General features: G+C 39.2%; 1 long non-coding RNA gene across 3 annotated transcripts; it reads left to right on the forward strand.

Annotated features, from left to right (window-relative positions):
• The first annotated feature begins 6,575 nt into the window (after positions 1-6,575).
• On the forward strand, positions 6,576-11,874 carry LOC110797372 (uncharacterized). Of its 3 annotated transcripts, none has more exons than XR_008919841.1 (8): positions 6,576-6,722; positions 7,139-7,170; positions 8,623-8,843; positions 8,941-9,053; positions 9,280-9,355; positions 10,130-10,191; positions 11,261-11,432; positions 11,524-11,874. It is a non-coding gene; the product is annotated as an uncharacterized lncRNA (long non-coding RNA). The 3 variants fall into 3 exon arrangements; XR_008919842.1 differs by having other exon boundaries at positions 6,579-6,722; positions 8,623-8,708; positions 10,125-10,191; XR_002535821.2 differs by having other exon boundaries at positions 6,583-6,722; positions 8,623-8,708.
• The last annotated feature ends 971 nt before the right edge of the window (positions 11,875-12,845 follow it).

A 12,845-nucleotide genomic window follows, 5' to 3' on the forward strand; every position in this document is an offset into this window, starting at 1 on the left:
GTGCCACAGGCCCGGTTTGTATGGTAAGGTTGATTTTTCCCAACACAGGCCTTCGGGAGTTATCATAAGCTCGTACCCCTTGCGTGGAGGTTTGGAAGTCATCGTTTCCTAGCCCCAAGCAATGGGCGGTTCGCAATGGGCAAACATTAACCGCCGAACCGTTATCTACGAGCGCTAGGGGGATGTTTTGTCCTTTGCATCCAACTACTAGATAGAGGGCTTTATTGTGAGCACCCCCCTCTTTGGGCAAGTCTTTGTCAGTGAAAACTATGGCTTTTTCTCCGGCATCTCTCGTGACATGGCTAACCAATGAGTCAGGTGTGATATCTGTAGGTACTGAGATGAGGTCGAGTGAGCGAATAAGCTTTTCGCGATGTTCCTTTGAAGTACACATGAGATCCCAGATGGTAATTTCGGCTTTAGTTCTTTATAGTTGTTTCAAGAGAGGATTTTCAATGACTTCCGCGACGGTGGTGTGCCGTCCATTCTCAGGAGTTTGCCTAACTGGGATATCGTCCATAGGAGGTGGGCGAATATCCGGTTGGTATATTCTTCCGGATCGGGTGAGGTTGTCGACCTCGGGCTCCTGAGGGGTGGTGTCAATGAGAGCATCCCCGGGCCAAGTTTCAGTAAAGAGGTCCTGGCCCGACACTTGAGATAGGTAAATATCTTCAGCCTCATCATCCCACACACCGCACACTTCTCTCTCGATTCGATCCACAGGGACCACAACGAGTGGTGCACCTTGTGGTGTAATGTACACCGTAGGGTCAAAGTTCTCATTTTCTGGTTGGTCGAGAGAGATGTGACAAGAGCCGAGTGGGCTCTTGTTGTTGTTGGGTTTGCCAACGTTAGGGAGAGGTATCACTTCATCCTCTATCATGTCCTGGATTGTATTTTTTAGGTTCCAGCAGTTTTCAGTGTCATGTCCATTTCCTTGATGGAATTTGCAATAAGTACCTTCGACCCAATATTTGCTCTTGACAGGAGGGTCACGCGTGGGGCCTACAGGTCTCAACTATCCTTGATTGGTTAGTCTTTCGAAGGCTTGTACCAAAGTCGACCCGAGTGGGGCAAACTTTCGGTCTCGGACCCATCTTCCAGGGCTTCTTCGGGCGGGAGTCTCCTCTCGGCATGGACTTCTTGGGCTTGAGATGTATTGCCCCTGTTGTAGGTGTTGCTTTTGTATGCGGGTTTACTTGGTATTGTTTTTGCGAGATCATCCTCGATCTTTATTCCCACATCATAAACTCTTTTGAAAGTGTCAAGTCCTAGGTACCTAAGGTGTTGTCTGTAAGCCGGGTCCAGGTTGTCAATGAATTTTTGGACCAATTCTGTTTCGGGAGGCCTATTGATTAGTTGGGCCGCCTGATCCCTCCATCTAGCAAAGTAGGTTGTGAAACCCTCATTTTTCTTTTGGAAGAGAACTTCCAGCTCGCGCATGGTGACTTGAAAATCCATCTTCGACGAGTATTGCTTGATGAAGACATTGACAAAGTCTTCCCAAGTGGGGAAGAGCTTAGGGTCCTGGTGATAGTACCATTTGAGCGGCACAGGTTCCAAGGACAAAGGAAAGGCAGGTAAATACATGGACTTGTCCACGCCTTTCAAGTTCATGGCATTCACAAAGCTCAATAGATGATCACGGGGATTGTCCGTGGCTTTAAACTTTGGTAAGTCAGATGAAATAAAATTTTCTGGTAGTTTGCCAGGAAAAGGTTCAGGATCGAGGGAGAAGTACTTGCTCCCCATGGTTTGTTGTAGGACCATTTTTTCAATCCTCTTCTCGTTATCGAGGTCATTTTTGGCTTGTGCAGCCGCTAAGGCTTCGTTTTCCATTTTCAGTTGGCCCATGAGTTGGGTCATTTGAGCCATCTGGTCTCGCAATTCTTCGATGGACATGTTTGAGGGTGCGAATCGAGGTTGGGGAAGCGGAGATCCTTGAAATGAGGGATGACGGACGGAGCTTGGAGTCACTAAACCTGGTGTTGGCGATGTATCTTCGAGACGCACTAACCGTTGATTTCCTGATCGGCACCAAGTGGCAGGACCAGTCCTATGCATAAGATAAGCTAAAGTTTAGGCCCCAAAGTTTTAAGTATTACTTAGTCTAGACTTCGACTCTCTCTATTGGTTTTTCACTCTTTCTTTTGTTGGTACAGTTTTAGTTCTTTCTTTTGGTCATTCTTTGGATTTTCGAAACACTTGCCTGTGTGACATTCATGATTATTAGCATGTTCGGTTTTGGTGCCGAGCATTGTCGTCGTAGGAGGCCTAACGACGCCACAAAGAGTTATTCTTTTTTATGAGTCGCTTTTAGAATCGAGTGCTTTTCTTACGCCCTCGCAGCAATTTTTTTTTACGAACGGTTTTTTTGCGGGCACCGAGGCTGCTGCGCCTGACCTGAAGGCCAAGAAGCAACTTCAGCGCCCAGCGTCGGGCGTGAGAAATTCTGGCGCCCAGCAAGGGGCGTTGAAAATGCGTCCCTGGCTGGTTCTCGTTTTCTGTTTGCGTCTACTTTTTTTTATGCGACTTCGATTTTGCGTGCTTGCCTAATAACGCCCTTTACGCGTTGTGCAGCGTTTGGGAAATTCGTTACAGGCCATCCCGAGCGTCGCTTATTTTAGTGGCGATCGTTCGGGTTTGCGGAACACGTATTTCGGTATAACTCTTTGGCAAATTGGTTTATGAATGTTTGGGCAATTTTTAAGGTCGTTGGTTTTTCTAGGATAGTTTGTACACACAATCATATATTTCGCTACACATAACTAACATTCCATCATGAGGCAATAATAATATGTCATGTAGTTTATGATAGGCTTCTATGGGTAGTTATTTGCGCCTGGCTTGGTACCGCTTCTATCGCAGATCCAACACATGCCCCGGTCGAGGTAGTGCCTTCAACAGACGAATTTCGCTCAAGAGGCCAATCACGATGTAAGCCAAGGGGGCATGCATCAATGAGAGGGACCTAATGGGCGAGCGATTGGGTTTGGGACGGGTGTACTACTAGCGAAAGTGTCGAGTGGACAACATTCGAAGCGTATGCACCCCCCGGTTGCCGATGAAACACCAAGGGAGCCAAGATTCTTTATGCGGTTCTGTCCGTTCACATTAATATGCTGATTTTCAGGTCGTCCCAACTTGATGGGGAAATAAACGCGGGGTAGGATCGTTTCACCCTTCGGCTATTTTGATTACATACGAGCACGAGTATTTCCTTCACTATCCCCAGTGGAGTCGCCACTGTGAGGGGGTCGAAAAAAAGCACGAGGTTAATGCGTGACCTTGTCCCTCGTGGGTGTGACGTTTCTTTTTGTCAAATCAAATGTAATTGGATTTCCTGTGAGTTTACACCCAATTGACTAGTAATATAGGAGTTGCCATTCAGTTTTTAACGACAATGAGAAAAACTGACAAAACTCGGTTATCGTGACATAAAGGGAGTGCAATTATGTTTGACCACGACGGCCGTAGGTTCCCTTGTGATCCCTGGTGTGGGGATCTCTCAACATACACCCGCAAGGTAGAGATTGAGGGTTCGGGGTACTGTAACTACCGAGAGGAGTACTCGCTCTTCGATAACTCCAGAGACAGGATATCCTTACTAGCTCAGCATAAATAATTGAAGGGACATGCGTTAACTATTAAACTAATCCGAGTTGATTTTAACAATATGCGACATATAATACTAGATCGATCGCGGTTATCTGATTTAGATTGTTTTAAGGGACCTAGCATGATAATCCAATTTCCCAACATATTATCTTTATTGGGCGTGATCGAACAATCAGTTTTAATTAGTTTAACAGTTCATAAAAGGGCGAGGAAAGCAATTAAATCATAGAAAAGGGACACATTACGACGCACCCTTGAGAGGTGCGTCACGGTTCTCAGAAAACTAACCACTTTGACTTTGCTATTTCTCCTTTTATTTAACGAATCTCAAGTTATGGGACAGGATACGTTCTGTTCGATTTATGGATCGATTGCGACAGAACGCGTGATTAGTTTTGCAGCGTGAGGCTTAGGCTTAGGGGTTTAGAGTCAATACTCAGAATAATAATTGTGTGTTGTTCTTTTTTCACGTCGAACTTGGGCTATATTTATAGAAAAGAATTCGGGGAAAGATAGAATTGTAGAGCTCTAATCCACGAGGAATTAGGAAAGAATACGTCCCAGGTAATTTCAGCGCCCAGGCCTGGGCGCCGAAGATTTCGGCGCCCAGAGCCAGGCGTTGAAAATAGGATCTGGGCTGTTTTCTTAGTCAGATTCGGATTCCTAGAATCCTGAGTGTTTGAGACTTAATCGAGTCTTTTTGTGCGTATTAACCCTGTGACGGAATGCGTCTAGGCTCGTTACGAACTCTAAGCTCGTTAGGATTTTAATTAATACGTGACTCTTATTTTCGAATCATATTAGGAATAGAATTCTCTCGTAATCTCTATCTCATTTAGGATTTATGTTGGAGTGAAACACCTAATTCTGACAGGTTTCTATCTTTTATGACTTGCCACTTTTAACAACTACCCATTACGGTAGTTACTATTTTTAGCAGGTTTCCATAAATAGCAGGTTTCGGGTGAAATGAAAAGGGGAATTTGAGATTCGTTATTTTATAGGAGATGCGTTGTCAAGTGGAGATTTATGTTCTCATCATCGAACCTTCCCTTTCGGGAATGGGGACAAAAGTAGGTGTCTACACTTCCGATCAGTGAGTTCTAATGAATATTAAACTCACAGCTTACTCTTGACTGAACCTACAAGGTCACACCAATGACACGTAACAGATCACCGGATTAAATGAATCGGAAATTCATTTAATAGCTTTTCGGGAATTAGTTGGAAAACGTATTATACGATACGACCTTGCATCCAATCGTATATTGTATCGCGAATATTCGTAAGCTAGGCGAGACGAATAAATCGTATCGTACGACGGTGATTCGTCGTATACGAAACGATAAATAATATATCGGAAATATATTAAATCGCGAATACGAAGAGCGGCCCACGAGCCGAGTGCACGAAGCACTCAAGGCCCATGGGCGCGCGCGCTAGGCAAGCAAGCAAGGCAATGAACGCAGCAGCGCTGGCCCATGGCCGAGGAGCTGTATGCGCGCGGGCCAAGTCCACGACACAGCAGCAGCAGCGCGGCCCACGGCCCAGCTGGCTGTGCGTGTCCGTGTGGTGTTGCGCGGGCTTGCTAGCCGGCCTTGCCTTATGGCTTGGTCGGTTAGTAAGGTTATGAAAATAACCTTCTAACCACTTTCAAACTTAACAAAATTCAGTTTACACACAACCCTAGGAGAAAACAGAGAACCCTAATTCTCTCTGTGCCTCCAAAGTGTGTTCATCCCAAAAGCACAAACTCTTGATCGATTGTCTAAGCTACGATAATGAAGACGGATCTGATCGTGTCGGTGAACCAAGTAGAGGAACGACAACTGGAGTTCTAAGTTCGTGTTCTTTGACAATTTGTGGAAAACACGGTTCAAACGTAAGTCTGCTTAATCTGTGCTTTATACATAATTCCTGGCTTTGGGGATTGTTTCCGCACATGTTATTATATTTAACTGTATTCCCCTACAGTGGTATCATGAGCCTTATGTATTCAAAGCATGTTTTAGCATGATTTAATTGTTTTTGCATATTTCGAAAATTTTAAATTTTTTGTTGAATTTTCGGAATTTTTACGAATTATTGGATGAATTGCGTACTAATCAGGTCCGAAATCAAACATATTCTTTTTCCCGAGTTTTAAAACCCTAATCTGATTGAAAAGGATTTTCTAAGATCAACTCATGCGAACGGAATTGCAAAAACAGGCCTCGAAGTGTCGTTTGTTGGGCGTTTTTGTTAATTTTTCATTAAAAATTAAAAGTGTCGGATAGTACTTCAATTAAAAGGTCAACCTATACTACTCGAAATTGCTTGAAATTTTGACAAAATGTTTCTGGGTATATTTTTGATATATGGTAAAATATATAGATTTTTCGGATAAGTATAAACCCTAATTTTGCCTTTCCCCAATTCGTAAAATTTGAAACCCTAATTGAATTTTAATTAATTTTGGTTTAATAATTCGGTTAATTGGGAAAGGGGATATAATTTCATGGGTCAGTGGCTAATTTTAAAAATTATTGGATTAAAATTTTGAATGGTTTCGTTAATTTTAATCGCACTTAAACCTAATTATTAAAAATCTGAAATTTAAATGTTAATGAACGATTTAAAGCTTCGGATTTTATTAATTAAAAGTTCAAATTTTAATGTTGATTCGTTCATTCATAAAAATTTGAATAATGTTAGCCTTTGATTTAATATTTTACGAAATTGGATTGTCGTTGAAGTTTATTAAATCATTAAAAATCGTTGTTTTTCAAAAATAAAAATCGTAACTTTTTGAAAAATAATATTAATGCAAGTTCGTGAAATTAAATTTATTTTTAATTAAGTTGGTCCGTAGGCACGAACCATAGGCACGAACACGATGTGTGGTGGACGTATGGCTCGCAAGGCCATGCGGGCTGCTATACGATGGCCGAGCCGCAGCGACACGAACATTAGGTTTAATTTGTTGTTTGATTGAATTTTGGGAAATTTAGGGCTAGTAATTTGATTTGTATTAATTGATTTGACTAGAGGTTGATGATGATTTCTATAGGGCGAGCAGACCTCCGCCACCGCTAAAAAGTCCTGTGTATGAATTAAGATCCAAGGTATTCTATTTCTCTCTCTTCTCATATTAGGTTTGGTGGTTGTTTCAATTATTATTGAGTTAAATTCTTGTATTCTTTATTGTTTTCTCTCAATTCAGAGCTATGTACTCTACCAATTGTGATTTTTTGGGGTTTTGCAAGAGGTTTTTTTTATTCATTCATGGTTAAGTAACTAAGAGTTACTTGGAAATCATGTGTGACAGGTGATAGATCAAATTTTAACCACTTACTAAATTAGAGGGGTTTGCTACCCGATCATGTTCCCATTCTTATGTTTATAGTTTCCTTTGATGTTAGCAACATGATTAGCTGAATTTGCTTTGTCAATTTTAAGTTTTCATGTGTTAATTTGCTGTGATTTGCAACAATCAATTATCCCAATCTCAGCGACTAACATATTTTTTTGCTTATTGAAGGCCTCATCTCTGGTAAAAATCATAAAGAAGAGGTATGACATTTAATGCTATTTGCTTATTGCAGCTACTATATTTTTCTTACTACATATTTTTTTTCTTCAAGCGTTTGACTAAATATCTTTTGATCCGTTTTGAGCCCCTAAAATTATTTTATAAGAATAAGTGATGCTGATTGAGGAATATGTTAAATTTCTTGGGGCATTAGAATTTTAACACAAGTTGCAGGTTTCTATTATTTGGACATACTAGTTCTTTAACTAGTAAAGTCATTAGAGCCATGAGTTGGAGCTGCTAGGAATAGGATTATGATCAAGTCTTACAGTTTTCTTATCTGATAATTTTGATCTCTTATGAGTTTTATAGTCTCAGTTGTGTTTATTTAATTGTAACTTCAAAGGATATGGTGAAGACTTTCCATGGGAACCATCCTTTTTATGGAAATGTTTGTTCCATTTTAAACAGTATTGCGACATTGGTTTCTTATTAAACCATGTATATACTCGCTGAAACAATGAAAATTGAATGAGAGAGGGAAAGAGCGTTGTTAAGTAACCAAGTAGACCCCCTATATCCTACTGTCTATCATATATATGATTTTATATTAGCGGCAAGGACAGTGATCCCTGAAGTGTTCATTTTCACTCTTACTCTTATGTATCTCCGACCCTAAGTTGTTTGTTGCTGTATGTGTTCAAGAATTTTTCATAAGAAAGAGGTTTCATTTTTCTTTTAAAAACAGATGAATCATCGAATCTACAGTTGTAACTTGCAAGCCACCGTTGTAGTTGCCGGTTGTGATCAGGGAATATGTCAGTTATCAATTCAGTTAGAACTTAGAACTAATAATTGCGCATGGAATCTGGTGTAAGTTATATGATAAATCAAGTTATCATAGATACAAGTAGGAATAGAGTTGTAAGCTGCATGATTCTGCTCAGCCCATGGAATGGTGACAGTATTCTCGACAGTCTGAGATGCGGTTTGCACATGGCTCTGGCCTTGGCGTTTAAGGAGTCTAGTGCACACGAATTAGCACTTTTAGCACCCTAGAAGGACAACATGATTTTAATATCAACATTTTCATATCATTTATGAAAATTTGTTAGAGGTAATCTGAGTTTCAATATTCCTATTGTCATTGAAATTTCATACTCAATTAACAATACAGCTGTGATATACCTGTCCCTTTAAGGTGATAACCTAAAACTCTGAAAGTAACTACTCACTTCTGTATCATCCATTCATTCTCCTCATTCGTCTTCTACTGCACTTGATATTTTGTTTTGTATTTTTGTTTTAGTGCAAAAGAAATTTTCGCTGTTAAATGTAATGATAATTCATTTAGTTAAGTAGCTAAGTAGCTAACATGATCAAATTGAACTATGTATTTCTTAAACTATATTTTGACATTGTAAATTCATTTGTCAAATTTGTTGATTTTTCTATCTAATACCTAAAAATTTGAATTTATGTTAAATTTGCAGGATCCCCAACTTTAGTAATTGCACGAGGTGGATTTGCAGGGTTGGTTCCAGATTCTAGTGCAACTGCATACCCGTTTGCAGTCGGGGTTAGTGTTCCAGATTTGGTGTTATGGTGTGATGTTCAATTGTCAAGAGATGGAGTTAGAACATGCTTCCCTAATATCAAACTGGACAATTCCTCTGCCATTCAAAATGTGTTAATTTCTAAATGCGAGCAATTCGTATGTTGTTGCTGATGAAGTACTTGTGAAGCGATTCCAGAATCCATTGTCTGTATTTCTTTGCATTTGATGTTTGGTATTGACTGATATCCTGCAGTAACTGAAGGAATATATACTTGAAGTACTGCTTTGGATGGTGCATTCCCAATTCAAAGTGTTGAGGAGGTGTTTATACAAAGTGAACCCGTAGGTTTCTGGTTAAATGTTCAGGTAGGACGTGCTAAGTGCTTAGTTCAATATAAAAGGTTTTTTTTATTAAAAGCTCGGAATTTTCTCATTTGAGGATTTGGCTGTTGATTCTAGGGATTACTCTTCTTGAGTAGTATGAAATATCCTAAACAACAATGTTCGATTTAACTATATCAACTAGTGTGCGAATATAATAAGTTGGATTATTGATGTCTGATTTGTTGTTTCACTTCTTATGGATCAACAGGTTATCCGTGGTAAAGATGTAAGTCTAGTACTTACAAGGGGAAGGTTCTTCTGATTTTTAATGTCGCTTCCCAATGGTAAATACAATTCTCAATTCCCTTTGTGTATTCTCTTGGTGTGCTGATATGTGTCTCCTTGAACCCTGTGATAGCATCAATCTCATGAGTATTCTAAGAACAGTCTTTTGATGTTGTTGTAGACACTATCACTTTCATAAAATGTTGTGAAATGTCTCTGCTGAATTTAGTTTCATTGCATGAAAAGCAGAAGAGTGAGACCTATTAACAAGAACTACCCAGTAGATATCATCTGGATGGATTTAGGATTGGCTAAAGCTAAACCGTCTGAACCCACATCGATTTAGTTTAGGCTTGGTAATTGAACCATGCCGTGCAGCAAGCATGACGTACCCTTTCCCCAAGTCTTGCTTAATGCTCCATATATTTCTCATAAGTCACAATCACGTTTTACCATGTACCTTTTCTCCTCTTGAAATACTTTTGAACGATCTATCCAGATTTGCTTGCCCATCGATCACCTGGATGCATTTTGCAACCCACTAACGACCCGTAATCTGGGAAGTTTTACTTTCTCCTAGAAGTTTGGGATAGGTGATTTGGAATATAAATTCACTGTGTTCAGATTTGATTAGAGTGCTCTTAAGATTGATTTGATTAGGTTAATTCCTCTTGGTCCTCAAGGAGTCACGAGTCAGTCCAACATGACAATTTTGATTAGAGTTCTTGCTATGATATGGTCCCATGTGGATACAACAATCTGTTTTTTCCCCTCAAACTCTTTTCCATTTGGAATTTTCTCATTTGAAGATCTTGTTTTCCTTAAAAGTGTAGTGGTTTAACGAAGTCGGACTACAAGGAATTGATCATTTTGTATAGGAAGTACAAGGACTAAGGTTTGTTCTTTCTCCAACTCTACGTTTTTGTAAAGTTTTTCTTACAGTATCTAATATTCAGTGGTCTTACATGTATCATGTATGTTGATGTGACTGTCATCGTTATGTTAGGCTTTGAAATGTTGGCCTTTCCATGTAGCCAGTTTGGAACTCAACGAAGTAGTCCGTTCTTCTTTTAAAGAAGAATTCCCTTTATTTCAGAAGGTAATGAATCTCAGAAAACATGAAATGAGACCCAGCTGGTGAAAAATGTAACGCTAAATGAAACAAAATCATATAATATGTGCTTTTTATTTATTTAATCAATTAGATATTACACTTTTTCTTCTTGTACTGAGGGCTGGCTTAAGTATCCGGTATAATAAAAGATGATACCACGCATAAAATCATCCATTAGATCAGATTTCAGATTAAAAGATGATACCACACGTAGAATAATCTGTCACTTCTCGTCTTTGTTTCCTATATCTGCATTTGCAATTACTGAAGGTTGAAAGAGAGACTTGTCTTTCAATTTGATGATAGGTCTTAATTCTAAAATCTTCACTCAAGATTACTAGAGAATGCGAATTGTGGTAAATGTGTATCAATACCTGCTGAGACTTCATATTGTAGCTCAAGTAAATATATGTTGATTAAAATCCATCTGATGACCTACAGACCAGAGCAAATGAAACTCGTGTAACCATAAATAGCTTCATCGTCATTTTGAATGCGAGTTTGTATTGTTACCATAAGAATGTACCTTTCCTTGAAGGTTTTGGCCTCACCTTCTAATGGAAAATTAACTTGATTAATACCCTCCTCTTACTGAACTGGAAAACATAGTTAAAAAAAATATTTGTAGGAAAAGAAAAACACAAGTTGTTTATCTCCAAGCCATAGAAGAGCCCTTGATGCAAATTTTTGTCCTTTGCTCGATCTCTTTTGTTCTTTTAGAGTAGAAATCCGTTGTTTAGTTTCCCATCCTTGCCTGACCCTGAAGGTTCTTCTAATTTTTTACTGTTGTGATTCTCAACAACTCCTTGGAGTATATGCAACTTACAAGTTGGTTATGTAAACTCCGCAGATAGATGTCAACAAGAAGAGTGCAGCACCACTTTTACAAGTTTTTAAAGTCAAAGAAGTTTGGAGTAATATTAGATGAGATCAAATGAAACTTTTCGAAGTTTTTGGTGGACAAACAAGGAAATGTTGTTGAGAGATATGCTCTTGTGACCCCCCCCCCCTTGAAAATTGAGGTTTGATTAAGTACTCTCTTCTAATACTTATATATTTGAAATCATGTCAAATGTTTTTTTTTAATCCTATCAGTATCACATTACGACACAGGTTCTAGTGCGATGTAATTCGAGAGACAGCAAAGCATGAGTTCGATGCAGAGGAGCCAATATTTGTTTTGAATGAGTTTATTATTGATCGAGGGATATCCTCATACCTCACAAACCTAGAGTGCTACTGTGATAACACTTTTGTGACGTGTTCAAGCAGACGGATTAATTTCATCCACCACGTCTGGAAGCACTGCGTATTCATTGGCAGTTGGAGGATCGATGGTCCATCCACATGTTTGATCTAACAAACTAAAACTACTCTACACTTTGCTGATGAATAAATTAAAAAATCTATTTGATGATGCAAGAAAAATAAATAATACCTTTTAATTTTGAATAGTAATACTGGTTACTAATTTATTCATGAAGTCTTACACGTCACAAAATAGAAGTTTTGCCATTAACCTGATCCTAGCCACTAACCCCTTAGTTTGCACTGTTATTAGAAACAAGCAGAAAGCAGTTAAAGCACCACTTACGTTAAGAAAGAGCAGCCATGATAACCAGACATGATAGGAAAACAGAATTAACTACCGAAAGCATATTTGAAGGAGAATATAAAAACCTGTACAGACCCACCACATTTTCAGAATAAGGTATGAAAACTTATATGTTTAGTTGCATCATAAAAATAATTGGTAATTGTGAGGGGGTCGAAAAAGCACGAGGCTAATGCGTGACCTTGTCCCTCGCGCGTGGGTGTGACGTTTCTTTTTGTCAAATCAGGTGTAATTGGATTTCCTGTGAGTTTACACCCAATTGACTAGTAATATAGGAGTCGCCATTCAGTTTTTAACGACAATGAGAAAAACTGACAAAACCCGGTTATCGTGACATAAAGGGAGCGCAATTATGTTAGACCACGACGGCCGTAGGTTCCCTTGTGATCCCTGGTGTTGGGATCTCTCAACATACACCCGCAAGGTAGAGATTGAGGGTTCGGGGGACTGTAACTACCGAGAGGAGTACTCGCTCTTCGATAACTCCAGAGGCAGGATATCCTTACTAGCTCGGCATAAATAATTGAAGGGACATGCGTTAACTATTAAACTAAGGAAAATTTGATATTGACAGTCCCAACTATGGTCACTTCACTTTTAAAGGTCCCAACTTTTGATTATTCTAGAGTGGTCTCAACTTTAAGGTGTGTTTTTCCAGAATGATCCTTTAGTTTATTAAAATGTTAATTAAGTTGATTTAAGCATATCATACTATTCTATTTACTTCATTTAATTAGAAAATATGGTTATTGCACGAGAGATATGAGTCTTAATTAAGTTATTTAGCACTTAATTTTAACTAAGGGACCATTTTTGGAAA

The sequence above is a fragment of the Spinacia oleracea genome, chromosome 4, assembly GCF_020520425.1.
Source record: "Spinacia oleracea cultivar Varoflay chromosome 4, BTI_SOV_V1, whole genome shotgun sequence".
NCBI lineage: Eukaryota > Viridiplantae > Streptophyta > Magnoliopsida > Caryophyllales > Amaranthaceae > Spinacia > Spinacia oleracea.